Genomic DNA, 12,052 nt, shown 5'->3' with positions numbered 1-12,052 from the left:
CACGCCTGAACGATCCGTGGCCGCGCTTTTTGACCCTTTCACGTTTAATGAGTTGCACATTTTGCCTCATAAAAACAACAAATTGATCAACATTTTCTCATTGATAAAAATTAATATAATAATATTGTAAAATTAAAATATTATTTATAATATTGTAAAATAATGATAAAATTTAGATGGATATTATAATTCATAATTTTCTAAAAAATAACCAGTTACATTGCTTTGGGGTAAAATAAAATATGTATAAGTATAATTATATTTTTGACAATTAATTATTTAGATTAAATGTATGTGATAATCGACGCAAAAGAATGAAGAAAGCATGCATACATTTATAGAACTTTCAAATTACTATTATTATCTAATATATCCCTTTACGAAATTCTTAAAGACTTAAGAAATAGAAAATAAGATTTATAATCTTATTAATATTTTTTAACATTAATATTAATTCCTTTTTAATATTCAGACATTACATAACTTCTCTATAAAAAATCAAACGTAGAAGTAATAGAAAACAAACGCGTGGAATTTTGCGATGTATAGCGCACTTATTTTATTGTCATCTCGAATAAAAGCACGAGGCATTCCGTCTATCATTTTTATTATCGCACAAAACACGGTAGCGACAAATGTTAAGAGATATCAAACGCGATCATGCCACACGATTATTACAATTGTTACATGATATCTTTTTTAACCAAACGACAGTTAATAATAAGTATTATTTTCTTTAAATAAATATTAGATTCGTGATGCGCGATAATATAACGTATGTATTGAAATTTATAGACAAGAAAAAAGAAACAGAATACTCAACGTATTATTGTAAATACAGCTAGTGTATACATATATTTCACGATTGCGAATGGAATGTGTCAACACAGCGGTCGGCGCTCGACTGTGTACTTGAGGTAACCTTGTTATCATTCGCACCGCGAACGTCGTATAGGTCGTAGGCAGTGTCGTAGCTCTTCTCCTGCAAACGCGATCCTGGCAATAACGTATCGAAATATGTTAAACGCGATCACTATGATTTCTACGATAACTAGTAATTAACAACTTGTATCGGAGCTACGTTTTAACACTCGCTTTAACACTCGCTATCCGAAGCAAGTATTTCGCGCGGTTTATGTTCATCTAAAGTAGAAATAATACAGTGATTTCGCGAGATTGTTATGTATATATCGCATCCGTGGAGAATACTAAATTTCGATTAATTACATATATAATAATATATAATAATAATTATTTGTTTTAATATTTATCAATCGCATATCATAAATTCAACGTTCGTACATACCTGAAATTGAAATACATATTTCACGAGACTTTGAAATCTATACGAGCAGTATAACGTAAGCTATTTTAATCTCGTCGATTTTCGAATGTTGCAACTCGCGGATATCCCAGCTCTAGTTTTAATTTGCATATTTATATTATTTATACTATAATGCGGGATAATAAGATCGCTCTAAAATATGTATGTATATTTCTATTATGACAAGTAGCATTGTTATGATGAGCTGCCTACGAGTTTGGCTGTACTCGATCGGCGAGTGTCAAACGGATCTTTGTCTCGTGCGATTATAGTTTTCGCGTCGTGCGATGTATATAAAATACGCGTTGGGAGTGCCGTGTAAAGTGTCGCGCGATCGTAATTAATGTGTTTCCGCGTAAGTATTTCCGCGAGTGTCGGGAGTGCTACAAAGGAACAGTGACAGATATGAGAGAGGAGGGGCAGGCAGGCTCGGGGAAGCATCGGGCGACAGCGGAACAACCATGAGGTATGTAAATACAATTTATATAACTTATTTAATTAGTTTTTCTTATAAAATTACTCGCTTATCTTCGCGAAATTTATTTTACGTTATTTTATTAAAATATTTTAGCATAAAATATTTAAAAAATTTTATTTTAAAATTTTCTCAAAATTCTTCAAAATTTTTATAATTGATAATTTTTATATAGATAATAGAAATTTTTATATAGATAAATATTTAGATTTGGAAAAATTACATCAAATTATCCTAAATTTTATTTATCTATGAATTTTACTTAATAAAAAGCCTTATAAGGTTTGTGAACCATCAGATTATTCACCAGATTGTATATTTTTTATTATGCATATAAAATATTTTAGAAACTTTATTTTGAAATTCTCTTCGAAAATATTTTTATAACAAAATATTTATAATAATTGATATTTTTATATATATATAATTATTTATAAATTTGGAAAAATTATATCAAAATTATCAATTATAGTAAATTTTAATTATCTCTTCTCTTTAAATTCATTGCTTGATGAAAAGCCTTATAATTTCGCCGATTGCCTATTTGCCGATTGGCGTTTCTTTAAATATCAAGAATAAGCGGGCAGATCATTCGTAACCAACCGCATCAGCTGATCGTTTTACAAGACTTTTATGATGGCTACGCGCGTGCCACGCTTCCGTGCGATCACGATTCTCGCGGTGCGTTTCGTTCGCGGTTTCCGCCGTCGGTGACGATTTAAGGGGGCTACTGCACGGTAGAGCGCTGTCTGCTTTGCGGTTACGCGATTACAGCTGACTTCATTCTCGCGATGCGTAAACGACCGCACGAAGAACGTAGAGTGCGACCGATGTTTGCGGTGTATCCTATCACCGGTAGGGATCTTGCAAAGTATCGAGTTTCTATTTTTATTCACGTCGAAGAGTGTGCTTCTATCAGTCGATACTTCGTCCAAAAATAGAGCGTTAGAGAAATAGTTTAGATAAAAATAATTTTTAGAAATTTCTAATCAAAAATAAAATTAATTAATCAAAAACTATGAAAAAAAAAAAATCTTTTTTATGAGGAACCAATTTTTGAGAAACTTGTCATCTGAAAATCATTAAAAAATTATTAATTTTTAGAAACTTATATATCTGTTCCTTTACAAACACGTATTGATTTATTCGATATCGCAAACGGGAAAGAGAACACAGTCACTGTTATCGCGTTTCTTTTTCAAAATGATTGTAATACATATGTAATAATCATGCGAGAGCGCACACATTCCGCACGACTTCGTGTCCTCCTTAAAATACGATAACGCTGGCATACGGATGTCTCGCGCGAATAGTGAGGGAGAAACAAAGGGTAAGGGGAACGGAAGTAGAGAAGTTCCGAGGACTGACGAGAGGGTGAGGATTATGGCGAGATCGAGACGAAAGAGACGTGTAGAGAAGTGGAATCTCCGAGGTGGATCATCATGTTCCTTCTTCCCGCTTCGATCTTACGAGCTATTCGTGGAACGGCTAATTAATGACGCGCCGGTCTGTAGTTTAGAGGGGTGTGAAGATTAATTTGTTATGGTCGGTGCTTCTTCCTTCGTGTATGAAACAGTTGATTCTCTGATTGATCTCGGCCATAATGTTATAGCTGGTTAGATATGAGGATCGGTGGTCCATTTGTGACCCGTGATGTATTATAATAGTAATATAAATGTTTTATAATCTTCTCATATATTAATATATCTGTTATTTATAGTTTTATTTTTGAAAATTCTAAACTTAATTTAAAATTTAAAATATATTAAAGCATATAAATTAATTTAATAATTGAATTATATTCTCAAAATTTTGGATTTAATAAAATAAATAAAATTTGAAGATTTTTTTACTTTTATAATTAATTTGAAGTGTCATATAATAATTAAATTATTAAAAATTTTTATTTATTGCTTCTTTAGGGCACAAAAAATATCTTTATTAAGTGTTGAAGTTTATAGACCAGATTTTTATTTTTTCTCCGATGCTTTATGAAATATTGTCTCTAATCGGATTTTCATGATACGATAATAATTAAAAAAAATAATTTAGATGATTATGTATATCACGATAATAATTAAATTGTTTTAAAATAAGTGCATTTATGAATATTAAATTTGTTGAGGCATTAATGCGATCTAGAAACTAAATCTCGTGGTTGAAATATCGTGCAACCTGATCCTGTGCACGTATGTAGAGTCTGAGATAGTTTGGAGCGTATAATAGCGTGAGTAACGTCGAAACTAAGGTGCGTTACGGGATAATCTTGGAGAGCTGGCGGAAAGGCTAGCAAAAACGAGCAGCCCGGAGATAGATAGAGCCCTTGTCCGCGTGCGTGATTAGAAAGGGATTCCTGGCTCGCTCGGTTTCTTGGCGCATTCTTATGCAGCCGTAGCGATAATCGATTGGCCACGAGCCGTCATGGAGGCGAAGGTAATCGATGACCTTCGGGCAGCAGAATCCGCGGCCGCTTCTTTTTTTCACGTTTAGGATCGTATCCCGTTGCCTATGTTTTCCGTACGCTATTAATTCGTCGATGGCGTGACCGATTTAAACTCGTTTATACCTTGTAGTTTAAACGGAAATATCGATGAACTTGCGCGATCCTTGATTCTAGCTAGTTATGTAATAATTTAGATACATTATATAGGAAAACTTGTTATAATATATACATTTATCTAAAATTATCTTATCTGCTTAGGGTTCTTCTAACTCTCTCATCAATTCGAATGTATTAACTTGCATTAATAATATTGCATACACTATAAAAATAAAAAATTAATACAAACAAGTTAAAATATATTTAAAAATATATTAAAAATTAAAAATCTTTTAAATGAAGAAAGAATTTTTATATTTAATTAAAATAAGACGCTACACAGAATTCGAAAATTCGTCTGACGACGAAATTTCAACGAGATTTTCGAGAGAATACAATTTCATATACCTTGTCTCAAAGGGGTAAAGGTTGGATGGAAATGGTCATGGACGCGACGTTAAATTGCCCGCACGGTCGGTGAACCAGAATGAGCTTGACGTGGTCGCGCGCTCCGAGGGGGATCATGTACCTGGTGACGACTGTATGTCACCGGTGACATGACAGAGAGGTGGGAGACGAACGGTATCGCGGCGTGCCGTGCAGTGATTATTTCTCATTTTGCCGCGCAGCGTGCGGTCCCTTGTAGATCGCGCGATCTTACGCTACGATCGTCCGCGACGCGTATACGAAGAGAGCCGGCCGGCGCCGCTAATGATCGTAATGGGCACGTTGCGCTATACGTGGACGAGACGAGGAGGGGTGGAGGGGGCGAGTGGCGGGAGGGGGTCGTGCCCGTTTTGCTTCGTCGGGGCTCGTTCGTAGCAGCCGAGAATGGAACAAGGTAATGGCGAGATATTAATAGTGGTGTGTATCGTGAGGCCTGACTGCCGCCGCGATATCGCAACGTCGATAGCGCGCGAAAGAATCGCGCCTAATACTTCAAGATTGCTGTTTCATCGATAAGTCGCAAACCCTAAACGCCGAGGTCGTCGTCTTTCAACAATCCCGTATATGTGTAGTTTTATCTGGGTTTTTTTTTTTTTCGAAACTCATCTAATCGTTCTTTCTTGTCAATAACGCGCTTAAGATATTCCTTAAGTTCTCTCCTTAAATATAAATTAATGAATCTTTAAGAGAGCGTACTTAATTTATGTTCATACAGTTTCTCATTTTGGAAATAGAAATTTTTGTATGTATCTTCGATAATACGTAGAAGAAGGTTTCTTTTCATCTTATAATATAACGATGAAATATATATTTAGTATTTTTAGGAAGAGGGGAGAAGAGAGAGGTGTGTGAATGATGTTTAATATTGGATATTCGTGATAAATATGAGGATAAGCGAACATAGCGATATAAAGAATTGAAGAACATAACTCATGACATTGGCGCAACAGCGATTCCCTGACTGCATCATAGATCTATCATGAAGATACTTAAAATCAGCGATGATAAATTGCCGTTAAGTATCGAGAAAAATGGTATTCAATTGAAAAGTCGGGGTTTCGAAAACGGAAACGTAATGATTAATTGTCAAATCATTTAACTCGTCGTCAATCGTACAAGATAGTGTTTCGATAGTCCATTTACGTTCCACTCTCGCAACACGTGATGATAAGATATTCGCGCGAAAAGCAACGTTGCATTCGAAAGAGCGTATTTTTCCGCGCTAATATCTTCGGGAAAATGTGAGAGAACGGGTATGAATATTATCGATCAACTCGTCGAAGACAATGATGTTTAACGGCTCGTCGATTCCACGGAAACGTCGGCGCGGTAGGTAATAAATTTTAACGCGTGTAATGCGGGAATTAATGCGGGATTGTTTCCGCGTATCGGCGGAGAGACGTAGTCGCGATTCCCGTGCGATAAACTCGCGTTTTAAGTGCGCGTTTAACGGCCGAAGTTATATGACGACGTCACCGCGTGCGCGAATTGTTGGATCGAATTAAATTAATTCGTACGATCGTGCCGTTCATTCGAAACGCGCGAATTGGTGAGCTCTTCTTTGTGCCGTCGTCGTCGTCGTCGTCCTCGTCCTCGTCGTCGTCGATCGAAATTCTGCTCGCTGTAATTCCGCGCGCTCTCATTCTTTCCTGCCAATTAAACTGTCGTCGCCTTTGTAAGTGGTCACTCTTTACCGCAGTGCAATTAACCGTTTTTCTATACGTATTATTCATTAAATATCGCTAATTCGAACGTGCTCGACAATTTCTGCCTGATAACGTCGTCGAAAATTGCCAGCTTATCTACGCGAGAAATTCTGCACAATAAGATACGAATTAATTAAAACGTTTCAATATGGGAGATATTTTGTATAAAAAAAAATTATTATCAAGAAATACCCAGTCTCATTAATTATTATCGAGCAACATCCGCGAATTAATTAAAGCGTTTAAAAATTAAAAAATAATTATACACACGCATTATTATTATATATCGATTATTCATAATCTGTTTCTTCAGATTGATTGCTCTTCTCGCACTTTTTATCTTATTTATGTAGCATTAAATGTTATTCTTTTATTTTTCTCTTGGTATTCTTACATCTCTCATTATGCTTTAGTCTTATGACAAATATCTCTCAACTATAACGCTCTCGACGCGAGCAGCGACCCGTTGTTATCCTCCTCTTATCCGTGGCTGCGGATGCGGCCGATAAATAACACCGGTCTGCTCCTTTTTTTTTTACACGAATTCTCTCACGATCCCGCGGCTGCTCGCTAGAAGCATTATACATTAAACAACATCACGTATCTCGCTTACTTCATCGCACGTGTCTCCTTCTCCGCTCTCGAAACTGCCCCGTGTAAATCATACGCGCGACAACGCGACTGCGAGCGAGCGGAACGCGCGTACATAAGGCCCGGGCCTTAATTAGACGATGAAACGACGATACGCGTCTCGGTGCTGGAATCGTCTCTAATTCGTTCGTGTAACTTTATTATTTTGAATGACCGTGATCTCTTGGAAAAATCGCCAGCAGAATCGTTCAAAATATAACACTTAGAATGGGAAAGAGAACCTAATTAAAATTAGAAAATTTATAAGTTTGACCTTAGTTCATATCTTAATTTAATATTAGTTTACGTTAGTAACTGTATACTCTTCTTTAGACTTTTTATTTTTTATATTATATTATTATATTATTATATTATTATTATATTATTATATTATTTGTTATGTAATTGTAATAATTATTCTATTCTTCCTTTTACATAATTTATTTGTACGTTATTAATGCATTTTTTTTTCTAATCTATCTTGAAGTATCAATAATTATTACAGTTAGATATTATACAACACAGTACTTCAAATATATAAAATTACAAAGATATTTATAAGACATAATATTTATATATATATATATATATAACTAATGATTTACAATACATTATAGTGAATATTTATAAATTTTATATTTATCGGAGCTATATATTAAACGGACAAGCATCTTGTTATCATCGGAGATAGCTTAGTGCGAGTTAAAATGCCATGAAATAATAAGTACGACTTCGAGACATGCAGCACGCAGCTCGGAAACGATAATTTTTCGTTTTATGGCTGCGAGCGTTAAAACGTAAACAATATCATTTACGAGTCGTCTTGGTAAATCGATGACGTTTGACGCTCGAGTTCTTGTCGAATGCCTGGTAGGCAGGCCAATTAAGAATCCGCGGCGTTTAAAGCCGACGGATACCGGTCAACAGGTGTTTTAGCCTTAGCGAGCGTTCGTTTGAAATCGTCGGCATTCAATAAAACGTTCTTGGGATCTGATATCCTATGCGGCGCGTTTACGAGCATGCAAAATCAGTTCCCTCGTGAATTGCGATACGTCGTTAATCCGCGAGTAGATCATAGATCAGCTGTTTGCTTTCAATTGAATTAATTTGCATTTTGTAATATAGATTTTTCTAATCAATTTTTTTAATCGATCTTTGAACTTTCAAATTGATTTTCGATAAAAAGATATTTTTATATTAGCACAGCTCAATATCGAAATATCGGTAGTGATTTTTATTTTATCGGCTATAATATTACGCAATTTGCGGGATTAATTACGAGAACAAATAAAGAAACTGAATATCGCGTGAAGACCACGTGCCTCGCGATCGCAACGTAATATCAATTCCTGAAAAATCATCTGTTAAACAAGAGGAGGATATCGTATCTCTCGGGAACCGGGAACGTCCACTCGTGAGAAAACATGGTTCGACGAATCCTTCGGCGTGTTGAGCTCGTAAACAGTTGTTTGGGACACGTCCTGGCGATTCGTCACGTCTTGAGCTTCCGAAGGAAAGCGGAAGGTTGTGTCGGAAATCGAGCCCCTGAGACTGATTAGCGTGTGAACGATCGGCTGTCCGTTTACTAACGAGAAATGCTCATCGATTGTGCAATTTTCGTTGGGACTTGGGATTGGTTTTTCAGGGAATTTTTTAAACTTCTATGCATTTTCTTACGGTTTTAAACGATCATGATTGCATTTTTTTCTTAAAATTTTTTTAAAATTAATAATATTTAATAATTTCCTTAAAATTATTAAAAAGAATATATTAATTCTGGAATGTATGGCCTAATAAAGTTCACAAAAATTCCAATAATAAAAAAAGATTTTTGAAAATTTTAAATCAAATACCATTTAGATTTATGTAATAAATCCAAAAACATAAGACAGATGCTTAACTACAATCAAACATATTTATTGTCTTAAAATTTGAACCGACCTTTGCAAGTACCCGCAGTTAGAACACATAGTGGGATGACATCAGTCAACAGATACATTCACGAGGGGGATAATACGTGCGTTGCCGAAAATCGGGAGACACGGCGGAGCGGCGTCAGAGTGTCGAATTCGTAATTGGAATGTCGCGAGGGAGCGCGTGGTTCACCCCGGGGGGAGGGGGTTGCAACCGGAGAGACATCAAACTCAAGGGGGGGAATCCTTGAGCAAAGTAAGGGACCGAAAAAAATGTGGTCGGCATGCGAGATATTTGTGTGCATCTCCCCTGATATAATACGTCGCTATATACCGAGGGACGGGAAGAAAGAGGGGTGGGGGAGGGAGGGAGGGGGCGATGGTCGTGCCCATCGGCGACTCGTTTACATATTGGTAAGCTCCGCGAGCTTTCGGATCCGTAAAACGATAGATGCGATGCGGCGATACCGCGGCGCCGGAGCCAGGGTATATTCCCTCCTAACTTCCTCGGTGGCGGGGGCGAGAGTAGAATACGATGAGGGGAGAGGGCGGGAGGAGGGGAGTAAAGAACTACGCGAGGTTGGTGGTGAAGATGGCAGGGGCAGATCTCGGACGAATGGTGCGAAGATCGGACCATTGTTTGCCTTCTGACAGCGATAAGTTCACAATAAAGTTACATTCGCTTCCAAGTAAGTTCCTGTTCTCTCTCTCTCTCTCTCTCTCTCTCTCTCTCCTTTGCGGTTCCGCCACTTCCTCTCTTTCCCATCCCGTCTTTTCTCTCGAAACCCTTCCCGCGCATCCCTTTCGCGCCACGGGAGCTTCCTCTCTACTGCGGACACGTGGGGGCTTCTTCGGAGGAATCGTGGTATACTCGCTGGCGAGTATAACCATAACTCACTATACACCCGCGCCATCGTGTTTTCCCTCTCTCTTCCTTTTATTCTCTGCTCTCTTTGCGTTGTTCCTTCTGTTTCGCCCTTCTCGTCCTCGCCGTATTTTCTATCTCACTTTCTTCGTCTTTTCTCTTTGCCTTTTTGCCGTCTCTTTCCCCTTTCGTCCTTCGATTGTTCTGTCGCCACGGCTATTCCGCAATTGTTTTCGACCTTTCTTGCTCTTGTTGCGGTTGCAGCGGAGAATTTTGCGTGCCTTCCGTTACTTTACTCCGTATTTTACCGAAATTTCTTCTCTTTTTTTCTCTCTTTCTTTTTTTCATCCCTTTCTCCTTGTTGTCCGGCACTCTGTCGGCATCTATTTCTCGGTTCGTCGTATTTTCTTTCCGTCTGTTCTTTTGCTCTCTTTGCACTTTTTTTTATTCTTGAAAGAGAAATGCATGTTGGAATTTATAAAATAAAATTGATGATTATGACATTGAAACAATGAGCCACAACAACTAGCGATTACTTATCAAACCATTCATATACATATATTGTGTGTGTGTGTGTGTGTGTATTCCTCCTTTTTTTATCTCTTACCGATTTGACTCGTTTGTCGATTTCTTTTCGTCGCAATCCTTCATTCTATTTCTCCAGAATATATTTTTTGTATGATTTTTTCGTCTTTACATTGCTTCTCAGATATTTTGGCCATCGTATATAACGATGACTATAAGTACCGTTCTTTTTGTATGACGGGCCCCTTTTCTCCGGCTGTTTCATTCCGCGCGCTAAAGGCGATACGATACGCGGACGATGGCCGCGGCTCCCTGTCGAGATAATCGCCTTTAATGCTTGTCATTTGTCACACTTTGCGTTTTGCGGCTGCAATGACGCGCGGCTGAGAACATTTTATCCAGACTTTTCAAACTATATAAACTCGGTTTCATAAGATTTATTAATTATTAATTTTCCTTTTACGTATAAATTATATATATATATATATATATATTGTTTTCAATGCGTTGGGATTATTTAATGACAATTTAAAGAAAGGTATTTTAAAAAGCAAATTTTGAAAAATGTTATACTTATTTATTTTATTAAGTAGTTTATCTTTTTTAATTTTTTTTTTTATTTAATTTTTTATTAATTTTAATTATTTTGATATTTTTTTTGGAGATATACTTATTTGTATCTATTGGATTTCATTAACCATTAATATTCCGCAAACTGAAACATTTTTGCGATATAATCTTAAAAATCAAGATCTTACAGAATTTATTTTTAGAGCGAATAAAAGAGATTACAAGAGAGAGAGAGAGAGAGAGAGAGAAGCATTAAAGAGGAACTTCTGATGATACGCAAGATGCACCGCGATAGTTGACGCTTAACGCGTAATACACGGATAGCTAATATCGCTCCATTAGGCCCAATTAAACAGACAGTTAAATACACATTCCGAGCATAGTAGCACGCGCTTATGTTCGATGATACGAGCTGTTGCCATTTGGATACAGTTACCAGAAGATATTGGTAATCTAAACATATTAAAACCAACTCATCGCATAGCATTAAATTCCTAGATATTTTTCTGCATTCTGGTATATTAAATTGATAATGAATACCCATGTATTAATGCACAGTTAAAAAATTATTTAAAATTAACAAGCTAGATTTCTCAATGCTTGCAAAGCTAAATATATTAGTACACATATTTTTTTTTTTTAAGAATATATATTTTTTTAAATATGTTTTTATTTATTTTACTGAAAAAGAATTAAATCTCTTGACTTAAAAAGAGTTGAAGCAACCACGAAAATCGATTCATAGAAGGATCGTTAAGTCTACCGTACGATTCCTTCGAGGCCCGAAAGCTCGCTGTCCCGGTGAATTATTACTGTAGATAAGTATATCAGTGGTCGGATAAGGCTTGCAACGGGGAAGGAAACTGAGCCGCTAAACGCACCATCGAGCCGAGAATGGGCTGATAACCGTTATTATTACTTATCGTTTTTCGAATAACGCGATTCTCGTTCTTTGGGTGATTCGAACAGTTGCGAAGATTGATCGAAGATTTTGAAGAAAAATCTTCAAGAAATAGATATTTGGATATTTTAGATTGAAAAAATACTAATTAATAATT

At 36.5% G+C, this 12,052-nt stretch overlaps 1 protein-coding gene across 1 annotated transcript in view; it reads left to right on the top strand.

The window, feature by feature from the left end:
* The first annotated feature begins 954 nt into the window (after window positions 1–954).
* The window catches only part of LOC126854714 (steroid receptor seven-up, isoforms B/C), a 197,463-nt gene continuing 186,365 nt past the window's right edge, over window positions 955–12,052 (top strand). Inside the window, exon 1 of the mRNA XM_050601704.1 lies at window positions 955–1,790. The gene's annotated coding sequence lies outside the window, so the exon portion shown is untranslated. The remainder of the gene's footprint in view (window positions 1,791–12,052) is intronic.

Source organism: Cataglyphis hispanica, chromosome 14 (assembly GCF_021464435.1).
Source record: "Cataglyphis hispanica isolate Lineage 1 chromosome 14, ULB_Chis1_1.0, whole genome shotgun sequence".
NCBI lineage: Eukaryota > Metazoa > Arthropoda > Insecta > Hymenoptera > Formicidae > Cataglyphis > Cataglyphis hispanica.
This window is presented reverse-complemented; position numbering and strand designations above follow the sequence as displayed.